The following is a 19,846-nucleotide window of genomic DNA, read 5'->3' as shown; positions in this document are numbered from 1 at the left end:
AAATTTCTAAAGTGGGTTTTTTGTCTGGTTTTTTTTTTAATTTTTTATTTTTTTGTAAGTAAAAGTTACTTTTGTTAGCTTTTAGTGAGTTGTTAAACAATGTTGATGATAAAATCATTTAGGGCATTCATAGCTGCAATAATCAACTGGTTCTTTTGGTTATGTAATTGTCAAATCTTGAAGAGCCTAAATGACATAAGAGATATTACCAATAATTACTTTAATTATTTATAAATCACTAAAGAAAAGATGGTTGTGCTTGCTAGTGCTACTGATTTACAGCTTTTCTAATTTTTGAGAAACAGTATTATTTTTAGAATGTGCTTCTGGAATGTGGTTATTAATTGTTGGAAGAATATTAACTTTTTTTTCCCTGTTGCTCTTAATTTTTTCACTGAACATAAAATACTGCAGGCCTCTCTTGGGGCAGAATAGCCCATAACTGTATGAGCTACTTCATGCTGTATGTATGTAATCCCTTCATATTTTATTATGCAATTTAGTTTTTCATGTTTTTATTTATTAGCAATAAAATGATGTCAGAAAAAAATAATTCAATTAAGAAGCTAAAATCAGTATTACGATGAAAATTTTAGTTAATTAAAATAAGTTTTCTGGTTTTGTAAGAGGGATTTAGTTGTAGTATTGGCTCAATCTTGAATCCTTAAAGGAAGCTGCTCCTCCCAAAGCTTAACAACCTTCAGAATTCCTAGAAAATATAAGTTTCTTGTTGGATAACAATTTTTGGAATCACCTGAGAAAAATTTTTCATGTGAGATCAACTAGTACATTTCGTAACTGTTCAGTAGAATTTTTCACCAGATAATACATCCATTTGCTTATTCTTTCTAAGTTAACTATTTTTAAAATTTAATACATAAATTTAGAGCAATGGCTCAGTGACTTGATTAAATATCTGCTTTGGAAGTTATTTTATACTCTTCTTTTAGGCTTTGCTTTGTGACTAGGAGGAATCTGATCTTGCTCATTCTGAAAATTGAAGTATTGCAATATTCCTAAACATAAAAAGCATGATTTTTATCAGAAAAAAATATATTAAAATTTGCTGATAAACATGTATGGAAAATAAATAACAGAAGTAGGCTCAAACTCATGTCAAGTAAAATTAACTAAATATAAATAATTGTTTATTTGTGATTATTTTTGTTATTTTAATTGCAAGTTTATAGAGGGAGTTGAAGATTCTCTTATTAGTCACTGATTTGAAAGTTGAAACAACATTTTTACAAAACTACTTCCCATTTTTGATAACTTGTTTTTCAAGGAAAAAACCCTGTAATCTCAGTGTTTATTCATGTTAGATACATTTAATATTTTGAAAAATGTTCTATATCCTACTAGGTTTGTGGAGTTATTGGACGTGATAATCACTAGTATCTAAATTTATTTCACAAAAGTTAAAAAGTTAAAACATAAAACACAAATATGGTTTTATATACTTTAATTAAATGAAGTTTTTTTTGTTTTTTGGGTTTGAGGGAGACTAATACTCTAAAAATATTAATAAATAAATCCTGTGTTGTTTAAGACATTGCAAATATAGTTTTGGTCACATTGCCTAGAGATAGTTTTTGTTCAATGCTTTATTTTTGTAAGGATTGTTCTAATAATGGTAAAACCTGTATGTGTTTGACATGGAAAAATAATACAGCAAAGCAGTTTAGTGGTGTCCTCTTTTCTGGTTCCATGACACTTCACTGCATCACCTGCATGAACATTGAATTACCTGAGAAAACAGCTGACATGGATAATGGATACAGGAAACCTGAATTAGGCTCCCTTATATGGTTAGGAGATTATTTAAGCTACAGTATCCAAGGATGATGTAGTATTGGAACATTAGTACATTTATCTGAAAGGCCACATTAATTATAATACCCACAGGTATCAATCCAAAGCATTAAACAAGTTCCTATCACTTCCTGCTTTAAAAATGACATGTTTTCTATTTTTCCTGTAAGAGTTGGGTATGAAGGAAAGGTTCTTGCTCTTTGTTTCAGCTCCAAACTTGTAATGGAGCTTGTCTTTGAACAGATTGTAAGCCTAAGTGCTTTTTCATCTAAAACATTGAATGTGTTCTCTTTTAGCCTAACTGCATAGAACAGTTATTTTATATTTTTATGGGCTTTTTTGGTTTTGCCTGTCACAGCTACTGGTATTAGTTCACTCGTAAATAATGACTTCTCTTTATTAAGACAGACAGATGACTTATTACACATCACGAGCGATCAGAAATCTTTTTAGAATCATATTTTTAATGCAAGCATTCCCTCTGATGTTTTTTCTTTTCTGTTTGCTTTGTGTGTCCAATGAGATATACAGCCAAGTTTTATAGGTTAACTCTTTCATCAGCTGTGATTTGGCACTGACAGCTCAGTTCTCTTTCTTTCCCTGCAGAACTCTTGACCAACTTACATGCAAGTCCACCTACACTTGTGATGAATATTAGTTGCATGCAAAGATGCATCCTTTAAGTCATGGCTCCTTGTGTTTTAAGTGGTGCTGGCTGTTTCTGAATGGTTCTGAGTAAAGAAACAATTGAATGCCCTTGGTGAGATCTCAGCACAGTGATCAGCCTCCTCCTATTTCAAAGCAAGCAGACCAGCACTGCCCATACTGGGTTTGTGGAGACTCTGGTACTCAGCCCTGAACTGTTCCACAGGCAGAATATTGTTGCTGGAGATGTGATTGGTAAAAAATCCCTCCAAAAGAGCAAACTAAACCTGCAGGAAAAACCACCATGTACATCATTAAGAGAAACATTGGCATCTCCTGAAGACATTGTTGCTGCTTTTAGCTCTTTAATGTCACTATTAAAAACAAAGAAAATGTGTTCCCATCTATGTTAGGAGACATCCCTAGTTCAGAGCATTAGAAATTGAATGGATAACAATCCATTATACCAACTGGTTATACAGCCCAGTAAATTACTTATCAATAATGCACATACTGCTTATCTATAATATCTTTTAACAGCTTCTAATAATTTATTAATGCTTTATCTAATATACCCAGTATTTTATCTTTTTATGCTAATAAAACAAATGATACTGATGATTTTGCATCTTGCCTTGTAGTCCTGGGTTTCAGGAGTTCCCATAATTGAAGTGTTGCTTGACACTGATTGAAATGTGACCCTTAAAGCTTTTGGGGGGATTCAGGTATTTGTCTCTATGTGAAATGGACACTACCAAAATATGTTTCTGCCTAATCATCTAAACCATTGTTGATATTTAAACTGTGTTTGCATATTTCTAATCTCTGCCCTACCACTTGTGTACTTCCTCGACAAGAGAAGGCAAACCCCTGCCACGCACGTGGTTTTGAATGCAGGTAGATCTGATATGGGATTCAGGGGAAAGCTTTACAAGACTCATATGCTCAGACAGGGCTGATGAAGGTGATAGGAAAAACAATATGATCAAAGAATTCACCAGATAGGCTCTTGTGTTGTATGTTATGGCCTGCTATGGCAACCTGCTGCTCTGCATTAAGATTTTTATAATGATAATCAATTTTAGATTGTTGAGGTTAAATATTAGCATGAAAACTATTAAAATTTGCGATATATTGTTTATCTAGTTGATGAAGTTGAAAAACAATAAGTTAGGAAAGCCTGCAAAGCTTCCTTTTTTGTTTTCTGCAGTTTTATCAGCTGGTCTGATAAAAGGTATAAAATACACTGCATTTTTTTAATGTAATTTCCTTTGATAAACCAGTGTCCTCTGGTGGCAAATTTACCTATTGAAAGTGTAAGGGAAAGCTGTATGAATTACTTTACAGGCCTAGAGTACCTAAGTTACTGTACCCTCTCTTCGAAGTTCTGGGATGGAAGTGAGCAACTTAATGCAACTTAAGTACTCACTGGGTTAAGGGCACTTTTCAGCTTTTCCTCATAGATGCTGCTGCTTTTCTTCCTGGATTGGGATGCTCTGATTGCCAGTGCCTGCGTTCCTGCACAAGATGTGAGACTCTGTCCCTTTGCAGTTTGTTGTGGTTGCATCAGTGCCTTTCCTGTGAGAGGAAAACAAAACTATTTTATTTTGTAAGATGGATAGAAAGATGTCTGTTGCTGTGAGGACTGAAAAGTAGGTTCTGCACTGAGTTATTAAGGGGTAGGATGTTAAGTTGAATCCCATAGTTAAATGCTTGATTGCAGATGGTGACTTCTACAATTGCTAATATTTAATTTTATGCCTCTGTATTTCTGCATCTCTAACAGCTACTGGCTCTTTTAATTCATGCTAATTTGAAGAAATATTTGAGATAAAATTGGTGTGCCATCGTATATTGTTAACTTTGGCTGGTGCTGGGGGTGGAACGTTAGTGTGGTGTTTTTGAGTGTGACTTCTTTTGAACTCCTGTATATTATATTTTATTTTTAAATGAACTTAAGCTTCTTAAATTAATTCCATAGCCAAATGCCATCAAGTCTCATCACCAGTCACTTAGATTCCTAATTAACTTATACTCCACAGACCCATTTCTTTGCTTATATTTCTTTCAAGTTTCTCTAATGTGCTGTGAGTTACATTGGAAGGAACAATAAGATTTAAAGGAAGAATTAATTTAGAAAGTTGGGAATAGAACAGATAAGGGGAAAATGAGAAAAAGCAGCTTAGTATTTTGTCTTGTAAATGGCCTTGCTCTGGTAGACCCAAGAACCCATTTATTCAAAGAAAGGAGGAGTGTTAATGAAATAGATCATGAGCATAGCTATTACGGTAATGAATTTTAACACTCACTTTGTTATATGATATTTTATTTATGAGCTTCCTGATTATTCAGATAAAGACAAGAAGTTTATAGCACTAGATTATGTCTTGTTTTCATAAACATATTCAGTAGTTTAATAAACATAATTTATTTTTTCTCCTTAAAAATCAGCAAAATTTATGAGAGATTATCTTAGGGTTAATGAAGTCTAACATTAAGGAAATATTACCCTATAATATTGGAGCCTTCAGTGCTAGAGTTGTAATTGCTTAATGCTTTTTTCTACAGGCTATTTTTATATAGTACATGCTTTGTGCCATTAATCCTATTTTAACATGTTACTCTTAAGCCAATTCATTGGAAAATATATATCAATGTTTATATTTTTCACTCACTGCCTTCATTAGAAGATATAATACAATTTTGATAAAAAACTTTTATAAGAAATGCAGTATGTATCTTTTCAAGTGCATTGTTATATTGGGAGGTTACTATCCTGTTTTAAAAACACTGGAATATTTAGGAAGTCCTGTAGTTAAATTTCTTTGAGATCCTGTCAGTAACCACTTTCAAATTTGCACTTACAATGTAATCTACAGCAGAAAAAAAATTCCCAAGCATAAATAAAGTCTCAAAGATGTTAGTGTGTGAATCTTGCTAATTAGCAGCACAGTATTTATCTTAATGGCATCTTCAAAATGTAAGACTAAAGGCATATGCAGAAAAGAGAGCACCCACAGGTTCATTTCTTAAAAGAACCCTCTGAAGGAAAAAGTATAATGTGGTTTTTTGTTTCATGTAATAAAAATACTTACTGTGTACATCTCAACCATTGAAAAGAGTATTTTAAGATATTAATGATTTTTCTATGTAAAAAGCATATTTTAAATTGTTAGAACAAAACAACATATGCAACATACTGACTAATCCTACCGTATGGATTAACATGGCAGAAATGTTTGTGGAGTTGTATCAGTAATGCATTACATAAATTGCAGTTATTACATATGACTCAGAGCAATAATTTAGGGTGATCTGAGCAGATAGTTCATCCTCTGGTTTTTAAATAGATACATTTTTCAGGCTATGGTATGATGAAAAGTATACTTTACAATTTGAATCAGTTATGAAGGTAAATATTAAGTTAGTATATTTCGATAAATTATGTCAGTGTCCACTGAATGACAATTTAATTTGCTCTGACTGGTAACCTTGTTCTTTCATGCCTTGTGTGGCATGTTAGGAAGAAGGTACACAAAGGAATAGTGGGAAGTTGGGAAGCAACTGGCAGGTAGGTTTGCATTTTTTCAGGTTAATTCACTTGATGAAAAGCTGCTGTATGTGATGTGTCATATATCAAAGGCAGGGCATCAGTAATCTTTGCTCAAGGGCACGGGTAACAGACAGAAAGACATGTGAATGAGATGGAAAAAAGCAACTCATCCTTTTCTGCTAACACCACGAAGGAGATAAAGGAAGATTTATGAGTCATCTTGGACCACATACCAGCCAGAAGCATACAGTATTTTTCACATGTTCCAAAAATTGGTGGTAGAAGGTAATCAGACTGTCACGATGTCCATCAGGCACTTTAAGAAGAAATTGGGTCCTTTGGGCTTTTGATTGCATAGTCAGCTTTTTTTTTATGCTGTAGTAGTTGTATTTTTTCTTTTTCTGAGACAAGTAATTTTTAAGTAAAAGAATGCTACCTGTGCATTTAAATGTTTTCAGTTGTTAGCATTACTAATGTCAACAAAAATAGGGACAAGCCAACAATCTGCTATGGGCTGATGCTTTGTTTTAGCTTCAGACTTTGAGGTGACCTATTTCACAGAACCATACATTATGGAGATTTTCCAGAGTACAAAAATATATCCAAAAGTGGTTATAGCTAATAGGAGGAAAATGTTTTTATACTGAGAAAGTTGGAAAGACATCTAATGCTTTCACATAAGGCTAAATATTGATGTGAGGTGTTTTGTTAATAATTAATATATTCTAAAAAAGAAAATGAGAAAACCAGCATGGATGGAAAACTGTTTTACTTTTATTATTTCACAATAAAGCATGCCACTGTGATATTTAATACTTGGCCATCAGAATAATTTGTTATCAGGACTTGATAGCTAAAAATATAGTCTTGTTAAAACTGGTTGCAAACTCCTTTCTGTACTGAGTACTGATCCTGTACAGGTCTGAGTCAAAGTCCTGGACTATTTTTGCAGAGGAGCAAAAGGGGAGAGGGATTGTACTGACAAGCCAACACTTTGCATATGCAGATTTTAAAATGCAGATACTCATTTGCATTCAGCTTTCAATTAAGCAGTATTTTTGGAATATATAATATTTTCCTAATGACTTTTCTGTGCTCCTCTGTTGTTTTTCCCCCCCCTATTTCTGATGAATTTGTCATTTCTTAGTAACCATTAGTGTTCTTGTCATTATTCACGTAGCTCACATTTCATTTTGAAGTAACTGGCATTGTTTCAGCTATTTATCCACTTCCCACGGTTTGGTGGGTGCTGTGGGGCCCCTGCAGAAGCTGTTTGCCCTGGTGGAGCTCAGCCCTGCCTGTGCCACGGCACTGGTGCTCCTTGGGGTGCCCACAGCCTCTCCCATCTGCCCGTCCTGCACCCGGCGGGTGGGAGCCGAGCCGAGTGCGGAGCCTTACAATGGACAGCCTTTTGCAACACTGTCTGCTCTAGCAACTGACCTCTGGGACCACTGCCAACCCTTTCTGCTCTCCTGCAGTTTGAACACAGCCTTCCCAGAACTGCAGCTGTTCTTGATGCTCTGGGTCAATAGTTAACTCCTCAGAGGCAGATGTTAATAGAAGCAAGCAGAAAAACTTTGCACAGTACTGTAAAACATGATTGCTCCCTAATTAGTGATGTTGGAGGTGTGTTTTCTAGACAAAATTATATAGTCAATAGACATTTATGTGCTTCAATCTCATAAATGCTAATTTAGGCTTAGAACAGTGACTTCTGGAAAATTTGAATTCAGTTAAGTTTCCCTTCAGCTTCTTGAGTCAGTTTTTTTTCTTAGTCTGGTCCCACAGTCATGATAGACATGGTAGTCAGTCCTGACAAAGAGCTCCTCTGTATTTTTTGGGTTTTCTTTCCCTCTTTTTCAAAATGAAGAAAAACTCTTTAAGTTTGTCCTTTCTTAAATCATGTCACTTCATTTGGGTGATGAAGTGAGGGACTATTTCCTCTTCATGCCCCTGTGGAAAGGAGGTGGGTCTAGTCTCTGTCCAGCTCCATCCATCTCTCATTATCCTTTTTGTTTTGTCACTGTACACTTGAGAATAAGCAAACACATGTATTTCCAGCTTCTTTTAAAGGAAACACTTTGCTGTGTTTTTTCATCTTTCCTCTCTTGTTGTGTTCCTAGAAGCCCAGAGCAGGTGTATAGTTTTTCTTAAATGCGAGATGAAAGAAATGAGAAAATAATTATTTAATCAGTTTAAGCTGATTTTTGTTCAGTGAATGAAGGTTGATGAAAGAATGTGTTGGGATACAGTGATTTTTTGATTACTCATCATAACTCACTAGTGGCTAAAACAAATTGAGGAATCCTTTTTAGCTTGATAAGGAGGGAGGTTTTTCTTTGACTGGGCTCACCTTATTTATGGGTTTGCATATGTGCATTGTAACATAGCAGTGGTTGTGTGCATACTGGAGCAGCTGATTGGTGGCCAGATGATCCCTCGTGTGATGTTAAAGTGGTACAGAAGGGCTGCAGTGTAGATACCATTTTTATGTCAGGGAATTAGGGGGATGGGTGAATGTGGAGAAGAGAAGCTAGTTCTGGTCCTGAATTGATTCAGCAGTTAAGTCCATTTGTGGGTCTTTATATAAGGTATTTTCCAAATTGTCCAGAGCTATAAAACTGAGGAATATGCACACTCTTGTGAAGGTTGCATATTTAATAAGTAGGAGAGGTCTATGAAATGGCATTTGTGTCTGCATGCCAATTCACTTTTTGTTTGATGAATGTTCCCTGATTTTCTACGTGGGAATGGAGCTCAGAGTTGCTCTAGGCTGGGCTCTAAATTTATCTGCTAGACCACCTTGTGTGGTACAGCATATCTTGTCAGATAGTACAAACTAAACAAGATTGGGCTTGATTAGCCCTGGGAAGGGAAGCCCTTAGGGAAAGCCAGTGTTTTCTGAAGGAAGTTGCCCTAGTGATTAGGTGGGTGAACTCTTCTCTTAGAAGCCTGTTTTGGTGGGCATTGGAGGACAGCTTTTTTTCCATGTGCTGTCTTTTAAACCATATTCTGAATAATCATTTTTAGAGTATGTCACTCTTCAAAAAAACTATCAAAACCTCATGGGTGTTTTGATTAAATACCCTGAGCAAATACATAAATCATACCTACTTAAGCACTTTCCATACAGTCAGTTTTAATTTCCTGAGTCTCCCATTTCATCCCCCATGTGTCCTACTCTACTGTTACATACACTCTACTAGCTGTAGTGTTGTTGCATCTTCTAGTAGTAGATGACATTTTTCCATTCCTTTTGAAATAAGTAATGCATTTTTAGATACAGTAGAGTGGAGTGGAAGAAGTAAATGTAATGAAGACACAGTTTTGCAATTCAGTAGGTATATCTCACTGATGAGAACTTTTAGAATATTGCCAGATTAGATCTTCACTAGTGAAGATGTCCTGTTTTCTGGCCTTAGATTTTTATTTATTCTTAGAAATTGAGCAGTTTTGAAGAAAAAAATAATAAACATATTATTTTTGGTAAAATAGCCTGCAATTTTAAATATGTTTCCAAAGGTAGTGAGAGATTATTGTAGCATAAAGCATCTCATGACAAAGATTTTCCACAAATATACTGTAAGGTTTGCTGTTGCTATTGGCTGTCAGATGTACCAGCAGCAACATACAAATGCAGCAAGCATCACTAGAACAGTGTTAACCTGGGTTTCTCACTGGAAATAGATTTGGTGGTTTCATTCTGTTTCATAGGCAGTGAATTTAAAAAAAAAGGACCTGAATATGGTTGATGCAATTGAATTTTTAAGACACCCTTGTAAGTCACAGAATTGTAAAAAAATGAGAAAATCCCTTAATTGCAACAAGTTCCCCAATGCATAAAAGGACTATCTGGCAGAGAAAATTGGCAGTGTGCTGGTGATCAGATGTAACAGCTGGAACACTTCTATTCAAAGTACTTTAGGAGTAATAAACCTAATAATTTATCCACAAACTGCTGTGATAGCTGTAATTCTGCTTTGTTACAAATCTCTCTTCTCTGTACTTATATATGTTATATGTATTTCTATTTTGGCCTAACATTCTTACAAATGTGAAAGAGGTTAATGCTATTTTTGATACATATTGCAAGCTTTTTGTGTCAAAATATTTTATCCAAAGTTTAGGATAATTAGTGTATTTTTATGATACTGAGAATTCCTTTATGAATTGCTGTTTGTTGCTACTTCATTTCCATGTTAATTTTCTGTCTTTCAATCACTTACTATGTTGCTTGGTATGGTACATCTTGGAAAAGGTAAGTGTGATGACACTTCACTGATTATGTAAATGCAATGACTGTAGATTTGATTTTCTTCTCTTGATCTTTTTTTAGAGGTGACATCTACAAAGTATTGCTTACATTTTTCCATGTGTATTCAGTATGTAAACCAAATCTTCTGGTAAAGAGCAGGACTCATTACTGAGTTACATAGAAATTGATTTCTTTTTCTGTGGACCTCTTATGAAAAAAAATTCTAAGCTGCTCCTTTTTTAGACCTCTCAAGGAAATAGTTTTAAATGTAAATGGTTGATCTTGAAGTGCATTATAAGTCAGCATTGTTCAACATGGCAGTTCATTGATGGTAGTATTTAATTATGTCCATGCTGTCAACCTCTGCAATCCTTATTGCTTTGTTGTAGATCAGATACAAAGTATGAAGTTTTCAAAGCTGTAGAGATGAAAGAGTAAACATATTCAAACAGTTCATTCAAATATGCTTAAGGAAAAAAGAAGATACTACTAGAACATGTGAAGAAGCCTATGAAAACCTGAAAGCATTTTTTCTTTTGATTACAGTGGCAGCCTTAGAGGTCTATCACAGATTAATCTTTATTTAAAATGGAAGAATGCCAGAGAACGTGTATGATCAAGTAGTTTATTAAATAAAGTTCAATTGTAAATCTGTGTTTATTTACCATTATTAGATACATGAACAAAACCATAATTTTTTTATGAGTATGTGCACATGGAATTGAAGAAACTACAGTACAAGGCTTGATTTCTGTTGTTTTGTTTTGTTTTTTGTTATGGTCAATTGGCTCCTCCTATGTTCATTGCAGGACATACCTCTTTGGCTACTTTTGGGCAAAAGGTGCTGGACTACAGAGACTTTTGCTCTGACCCAGTAAAACTATTCTTACACTATAGTTTTTTCTTGTAGGGGGTAGGAAGGCAGAGTGAATCAGGTCTTCAACCAAACCCTCACAGGTTGTTAATGCTAGATTTTTCCAATATAAGTTGTTTGGTTTTGATGTTTGGTTGTTTCTAATAGTTAGAACAAGCTATTTAACAATCACAAAACAGCTAACAATCAATTTAGAAATTAATAAGTGTGCTGGTTTTGTTACTTCCCACAACCACAGAATCTTTTCCACAACCATTAAATTTGCTGACTTAGTAAACAACTGGAAATGAAATATTAGATAGCAGTTATAGTCTTGATGGTATTTACAGATATGTAATATATATACCCACCTCCACCTTTGACAGACATCAGGAGGGTGTGCACTTCTGTCCTTCCTCCTGTTGTTTCTTTCTTTTGCATGGAGAGTCAAGTGAGTTTGTCTTTTTACCCCTGTAATGTTGTTGGCACTCCAGATTTGCAAAGCTTCCTTGTTTTTCTTCTGGTAGTGATAACTTCTGTTTCTGTACTGCTGAACTTGTGTTGTGAGTTTCAGAACTGGGAAGAAGCTGGGAAGCAAATTATTTGGACAGTAGGAAAAGCAAAGATTTCTACCCCAAGCCATGCTTTTCTTCAGGAGTGATGTTGGCTCTGTATTCCTCTCCAGCCTTGCTAACTGCATGGTGTATTTCTGTGAAGTTATGTGGCAGAGCTACCTCATTAGAAAATTCCAAGAAGAGTTTATTGCTGTGGAGAATCTTTTTTTTTTTTTGATGGCTTAATATGGCTCCATAAACAGGAGTTCTGTGATATTCCAGAAGAGTAAATTTAGTTTTAGTATCAGGAAAATATTAAGTTCTATTATGTAGCAGAATATTCTCAATGCCACACCCTAGGCAAAAAGAAATTGGGGAGAAATGCTGCTTTGGCAGGGAGAATTGTTCATATTATTTATTAGCTGAATTTAATTTGAACATCTCTGTATGCATTACTGCTTGTACTAAAGAAGTTGGGGAACTCTCATCAAGTAGCATTAGAAAGAAATTTTTTTCAGTGGTATGCATCTGTACACTGAATCTGATTAAGATCTGTGAAACATGCAAGTAAAGAAATAAATGTTTCATCATGTGATAGATTTATTTTAAAAACATTTAATGTTGAAAGCTGTAATGTGGTGTACGTATCTTGAGTTCTAGTTTTTATTTGGAAAAACAAATTAATGACTATTTTTTAGGATACTTGTGGTTGTAAATTCTGTGCAAAACAGGATCTGAACATTCACTACTTACTGCCCATTATCATGCAGCTGCTTTTGGCCAGCTTTCATCTCCTCTTTCCCTGTCTCACTCCTTTTTTATTTTTTATAAAGTAATAAAGTGGAAAGTGACAGAGGGATCAGCTTAAAGTAACAAACATATTGGCTTTGATTTTGTATTTGATACTGCAAATGCAACTTCCATTTCTTATTACTGTCAACAGAAATCACATTATTGCGGAAGCAGCAGCCCTTGCTTTGGGATTTCCCTGACTGGTGTTTGGGGATGTTGTGTAAGGGAGGACGCCCTTCTCAACCAAAGGGTCACTTTGCTGCTGAGTTCTCTTTATTTTTAGTAATAACATCCAATACAATTGGAAGTGGGGTCAAGGTGAGGCTAGGACACTTTCAAGAAGAGGACTAGGGAGAAACAACAAACAGATGTTCTTTGATGATAACTGTTGAAGAGAGAGGATTTGGCTGAGAGATCTGTAGCTTTCACTTGTTGAGAGCCTTTAACTTGAGCCAGTGGTGCTGTTTTTCACCCCCCAGAGTAGTAGTGTACCTGCTGTTGCTATCAAGCCACTTGCCAACAGTGGCATCTGTTCAGTGTAGACATCAAGAATTTGAATGTCAATATCTTTTCCTTGAAATGAATGGGAAAGTATTTGTCACTCAGCAGCAATCATTCTTCAAATAAAAGGTTAGCCAGACAGAGCCCTTAATCAAAGAGTCGGTCTTTTCTGTCAGCAGTGCCTTTTAAATAGCAATGATGAAGGCTGGCTGTCAGTGAATGACTTGATGAGCTAGGTGATTGATCTGCATAAATCATTTTCCTTTAACATTGTCAGTGAAAAGTAAATTGGTGGGATTTTGAGGGGTATTAGCTATATTGACATTAATATATAATATTTTAGCTGTGTTCTTAGTCTCAGAGTTTCCATTAAAAAGTGAAAATTACATAGGATCTTAGCCTATATTATCCTAATGATGAAGTATTATTGTTATTGCAATTACCATGCAAATTAAATTCAAAAGTTGAACATGTAACAGATTTTATGAGCTGCAAGAGAAATACTGTTAGTAAAGGAATTAGGAGGAAGCTGTATCATTTAGTTATATTTGCAGAAGCTTTTGATTTGAAAGGCAAAAATCAGCAGTGTAGTTTAGGAGTATAGGCATGAGATCTTAATTATGTTTTCTGCTTCAAAAATAACAATAGATGCAATTTCCCAAATATTGGAAGATCTTATATATATTGAGGGCTTTATTATCACAGTAAAGTACATTCTCTGTCAGCTTCTCTGCCTTAATTTCACTGCTTTTGATGTAGCAATTTTTTGGGTTTCCTTTTGTTTTACGGAGTGCCTGAGGCACACATTACTGACTGTTGTGATGTTGCCCAGCACCTGCTGCTCCTATAAATAGTAGTGGAAGTTCAGCGCCTGTCCCTCTCATTTGAACTAAAACTGTGGGGTGAGGGGCACTTTAAAAAATGAAAATCATACTTAGCTGTTTTATGTGCTTTAGAAATCTTTCCTTAAATATCAGTTTGGATTAGTAAGAAATTGTTACTTTTGAGGCTAGGAAATAAATACTGGTTACTCTAGACACAGTTCAAACCACCACTTAGTTGCTCTTTTTCCTCTGTCTTTAGATTAGTTTTTATTTTTGGCTTGTATGTTCAAAAAACCTGTGAAGTAACACTCACATGAACACCTCCCCACCTCTACCCTGTCCCCAAAGGCCCAGAATGATCAGTTGCATGACATTCCCTGTGTGTGAAGACTTAGTCGCCACTCTGATGTATTTGAGATACAGTTCAGAGAGATGCTCTGAAGAGTACTGAATAAGTAGTTGCAAAATGACTGTTGAAACTTATTTTTATTTAATTTTTGGGGTCTCTTTGTACATGAAAAAAGCTTGATCTTGTTGATCGTATCTGTAAGTTTTCTGTCCTCTTACTGTGTGTAGTGTTACAAGTCAGAAGCACCCACTTTGGTTGCAGATCTTGCTGTTGAATAAACTGCTGACCCAGATGACAGCAACAATCTTGGTGTTCTGTGGTTTAGCTTTGTTTACAAGCCCACAATGGACAGACTTCTGATATATCAAACTTTGAGTTTTCTTTTTCACCGGTGGCAAACAATGCAATAGTTTATTATTTACTAGATTGCCCAAGTCCTTAAATTCCATAGCCTTTGTTTATACCCTATCAGTTGTTTGTCCCTTTAACGAAATAGCTTGGCAGTATCCTCCTAAGTTTTGCTCAAGCTTTTAATCCTATCACCTCTCTCTTATCAGTTAGCTGTTGAACCTTTGATTGTATGCCTTTATCTAAAATCAATGAGCTTCATGACAAAAGGTAAAAAGGTAAGGCCTCTTGTTATTAATCCCACTTTCCCACAGCTTCTTTTTTTCCAGTCTTGATCCTGCAAGTCTTTCCTTGACTTATTTGAGAAAGAAAGGCAGTGGTAAATATAATTTCTTGGTTCTGTTACTCTCTTCAACCTTTTTGTTCAGTGTTGCAGTGGAATTTATGCAACATTCCCTACGTCTATAAGAAGTTTACTGTTATGCTTTGTGGGTATATTACTATTAGTTATTAGATTTCATTAACCACTTAAAGCAGTGAAATTGCTGAATAACCTCTCTCTTACAATCAAAGAACTTGAAGGAAAAAAAAAAATCAAAATGAACGGAGATGGTGACGGTGTTTTGGAGGAGAGCGTTGCGCAGCACCTTGGTCAGGATGCAGGAAAAGGCAAGCAGCCAGGGAGAACAGAGGTGTGGGTGTTGAGGAGCACATGCAGAGGGAGCTGGGGATGCAGCTGCTGGCTGAGCCCTGGGTGGGAGCCCGGTCGAGAGGTCGTGAGCTGCCGACACTGCCCCGAGAAGCGCTCCGGGAGCTGTGCCCGGTCACTCAGGGACACGGCAGGACCGAGGGCTCGCAGCAGGAGTCAGACTTTGCTGCTTGTGCACTGCGAGGGCACTGGAGGCACCGCTTCGAGCTATTTCGGTGTTATTGCACTCTGAGTAAATTACTTTATGGAGTGAGAGTTCTGAGATTCTGCAGAGGGAAACCTGGTCTGACTGTGTGTGGGATGGGTAGGGAGCCGAGCAGGGACCCGTCAGCTTGTTGGAGCCATCCCTGCCTCCTCAATGGTCAGACAGAAAAACTTCCTTGACATAAAAATGCTCACTGAGCTCCTCCTCTGGTGAAATCCGTGTCTTTAGTACAGTATTTAAAGTTTTTGTACTACCTAAGAGATACCTCACATCTAATGTAAATGCACAGACTGCTCTTGGTGGATGTGAAACATAGCAGTGTCTCATAAAGGTTTTCAGTTTCATTATTAGTATCTTTGATACTGTCTTCATATAAATATTTGTATTACTGTAGCTTGATTTTTAAAAAAGGAACTTATCTGTCTCTTCATAGCATTGCGTTTTATACACTTAGCAAGAAAAACAATTGCTAACTTTAAACACTGATAACACTGCAGCACAGTGTGATTCTTAGAATCTTTACATTCCTATTTCTTTCTGGTTTAAACTATGACTGAAGGCTAGTGTAGGCATCTGTACCATAAGGCAAAACTTGGGTATGATATATATTATAAAGGATGGTTAATGTTAAAGCACTATTTTAATATTTTGAAGCAATATTCAATAAATTGATCCCTGAGTTAGGACAGATTAAGTAGTGGGCATTTGCTTACACCATAGCTACTCTGTATTTTTTTTAAGATAGTAACAGTAGGTACTCTGTTGGGACATCTGTGTGTGCATGTCATGGTCTCAAACCAGTTTTGTCCTCTATAAATTGAACAGCATATAATTATTGGAATTTTTTTAGAAGCCAACCTGTTATTTAAGTATTGTAGTGCATGCAATGCTGAGTTTGAATGCTTATTTTTTTAACAGATGAATTATAAGAAATAAACTGTAACTCCTCATTAAATGTCTGTTCAGCAATGACCCCCTGATTTTAAGGGAGTTTTGGCCTAACACTCTGGTCCGTTCAGTCAGTAATTAACCACATGGCTTCTTATAAACTATTTAAAATCATGTTGAAACCTAACTGATAAGCTTGCTGTTATTCAGCCTAGCAAAGGTTGTATAAGTATTTGCTGGAAGTTGGCAAAGTCCTCTTAAAAGATCATTTCCTACCACAGAAACCTAAAGGGTTGCACAGATGTGTAGTTAAGTATTCATTATGAACATGCAAATAATGATTTCCCAAAGGAACATTCTTTGATTTTTGAAACTGCTGTTGCTTTTTTTGGTAGCTGTCATGAAACATGCCTTTGCATTGTTAAAGTGTCTTTCAGCAGATCTCTCACAGAGAAGCAGAGGAGACCATAGGAACAGGCAGATTTCTGTTTTGTGTAGACATGACTTTAGGTTTTAGACAAAATTATGAACACCTGAGAGATTAAATAAAGCTAGGGAGCATTTGTTTTATTTTATTTCAAGATGGTTAAAATGCTGAGTTATCAGTATGTTTATTCTATGTCTTTAATTTTGATTTCCACTGACATGGAAAGGTATGAGAAACAAAAAGTGTAACAGGAGCAGTAAAAAAGGACACTGGGATTCACTGGCTTATTGTACTAAGACTTGCCACTGGACTCTAGTTAATCTTAGCAATGGGAGAAGTTTCTGTCTGAAGGTTATTTTGAGAAAAAATTGCTACCTCTAGGTAATAGATACCAAGTAACAAAGTTGATTTTATTTGATTTAGTTTTAATTTTGGAGGGCAGGGTGGAAGAGGTTGTGAGTTTCCTGAGTTGTGAGCCTACCACTGCAAAATGTTGAATTTTCTCCAATTAAAGTTCTGCAAAAAATTAGAAAGAAGTTGAAGTGAAGTGTTAGACTGGAAATAAAAGGTTGGGGAAAAGGTGGAGGAAATTCAAAAGCAGATTTCCTAACAGAAATATTGTACCCCTGTAACTGTTCCCTAAATTCTCATGGCTTTTAATGCCTTCCTGACAGTCTAGCTTCTGCAGCAGGTGCTCTTTGAAATTCTTTGATCTACACCCTTGTTCATTGTCTAGTGTATTAAGCATTGGTTACTGCTTTTCCACAGCCTTGGCAGTTGAATGTGTTTTGTTAAAAACACATCTGTGTTCATAATTATAAAAGTACTGCTTGAAGACTTGTAGATGTAACCATTTAGAGAGAAAAAAATTATCAGTGGTTTTAAAATCCTTGAAAATGCATTACAAATAATGCAGTGTTAAGGAACAGTATTTAAAAAGCATAAAGTATTCTTCCTATATGATGCAGTTGTGTTTGTTTTTTTTTTAGTTTTCTTGGTTTGGGTTTGAATTTTCTCTTCTCCCTTGGAACACTTGAATAAAAATTTGAACAAGATTACTCATATTATTCGAATATCTGGAATTGCCTGCTATTTTGTCCTTCTAGTCTGTTAGTGGTTTTAGAAGGCGGCATGAAAATGTCTGAAAAAGCAGGGGATTCCTTGGCTGCATTTCTGTAAAGTGTGTAGCTGTGTGTTGCAGAAATTACTTCTATGTCTTGGTCAAGGTTTATAAAGTGTATGAAGGAAGAGTTTATAAATCATCCACATTAAGGAGAAATCTTATATTTTTATACTTCATAATAGATATTTCCCTGAGATTGCATTCTATTTTAAGCATAAGGGTCCCTTCTTGATTCCTAGGGTGGTTGTATGGCAAGTCTAATGTTATAAAGAAGGCTTGTGAGCTTGCTAGAATCAACTACTATAAGACATTCAAAGGGTTTATGCTTAAAATTGTGTTTTCAACAGATGAGAGGTGGTCATATTTTGTCTATGACAGGATTTCTTGAATACTGATCATGTAAAAGAGCAATTCTAGCTATTTTTTTCCTGACTGTGAAGTGCTATTGCTACTGTTGGTGGCATTCTCTTGCCTACTGGCACCTCCGTGATGAGACACTTCATTTCATATTGAACTCCAGTTTCTCACATAGCAATTTGTTGAGGGGAGGGAGGAAAAAAAAAAAGCTTTATCTTTTATTCAGTGCAAGAACTTCCAACTCAAGAAAGGCAGAAGAAAACCTACTTTATGTTGGTTCTGTCACCAAGACTTAAGATTCATGTTGTGGCTTCTTCTTTTCTATATTTCTGGTTCAGATACTGAAGAAAACACAGTGATAACAAAAAGCACTTATGGAAAGGTGAGTGTACAAATAGCAGCTTCTTATTCAACAGATCCGTTCCCTCTTTGAGTCATGAACATACCCTCTTTAGTGAGGAGATAATGTGGTTGCTCTCAAGCACAGAAGAGCATGGGCTAGATTCTAACCTAAATTATGAGTGGATTTGTACTTCAGCTGATCTGGGAACAGAATTGAGCTTGATTTAAAATCCTGGGATAACTTTGTATAGTTCTCAATTACTGAAGAAACCGATCTGGCAATTAGTGAAGCAATGAGAAATATGGAATGCCACAGGATCACTTAGCAGTTTTTTCCAGGGGACATTTATACCTTCATGGAAACATTCCCTGGGGTAAGAAATGCATTGAATATCCTAAGACAAGTATCATATAATGGCTTCACAACTACAAAGCAGTCACCTTTTAAAAGACAGTTTTCTTTAGGGTACAAAGGAAGAAAAAAGAAAAATGTTTGTCCATTTTGAAATTCTTCACCTGCTTGGTTTTGTTCCGATTCCCCCCTTCTATGCTGTCAGCACTGTACTTCTTGTGTCTGGTTTCATTTCCAACCATTTCAACTAATCATGGTGCAGAGGCTACGTTTACTTCACAGCTGCAGTTATAAACCAGGCTTTGTAAAAGATGTGCTGTTTCTCAGAGAAGGCTTTGCGTGGGAATCCTTTGTCTCTCCATGCCTACTAAAGTGTTTAGTTGAAAGAGTTCAGAGTGAATGAAAATGGCTTCCTGTCACTACTCTTCCAGTATTCAGAGGTGTACATATATCTTAAAAAGATATATGCAAGTGGTATTCCAGGATCAGTTTAAGTCTGGTACATTTTTTGGTAAAAATATGTCAAGAAAAATTTATGTATTAAAAGGTTCAGCTTTATATCTTCCTTGGACTTCAGCTGAAAATTATATACATAAAATAATTTGAAAAAAGAAAGTAATACTATGGCTTTAAAAATTGTTGTAAGGTGAGGGGGCATACTGTACATATAATCCTGTTCATGCATACATCCATATTGGATATGGACAGGCAGTCATATTTTCTTCTACACAGATCAATCATTGTCTTTCAATTCCTGTCTTGTCTGGCATCTGCTGACCCATGCTTTAATTCTGTCAGGTCAGAGATATACGGGCCTTTGTAGTGTGCTTGTACTTCATGTCATGTCCCAGCATTGTTGTACATCTTGTTTCAGAGATATTTTGCTGTAATGTTCTGTGACCTTTTCCATTGAGTGAGGCAGTTGGAGAGCCACTCAGTGAAGGAAAATTGAGCTGT

General features: G+C 35.8%; 1 protein-coding gene across 35 annotated transcripts in view; it reads left to right on the top strand.

The window, feature by feature from the left end:
* Positions 1 to 19,846, top strand: part of LRMDA (leucine rich melanocyte differentiation associated) — a 728,564-nt gene that overhangs the window by 191,964 nt on the left and 516,754 nt on the right. The gene's annotated exons all lie outside the window — the stretch shown is intronic.

Source organism: Lonchura striata, chromosome 6 (genome assembly GCF_050655825.1).
Source record: "Lonchura striata isolate lonStrDom1 chromosome 6, ASM5065582v1, whole genome shotgun sequence".
Taxonomy (NCBI): domain Eukaryota; kingdom Metazoa; phylum Chordata; class Aves; order Passeriformes; family Estrildidae; genus Lonchura; species Lonchura striata.
The sequence above is the reverse complement of the archived record's forward strand: the minus strand, read 5'-3'. Positions and strand labels throughout refer to the sequence as shown.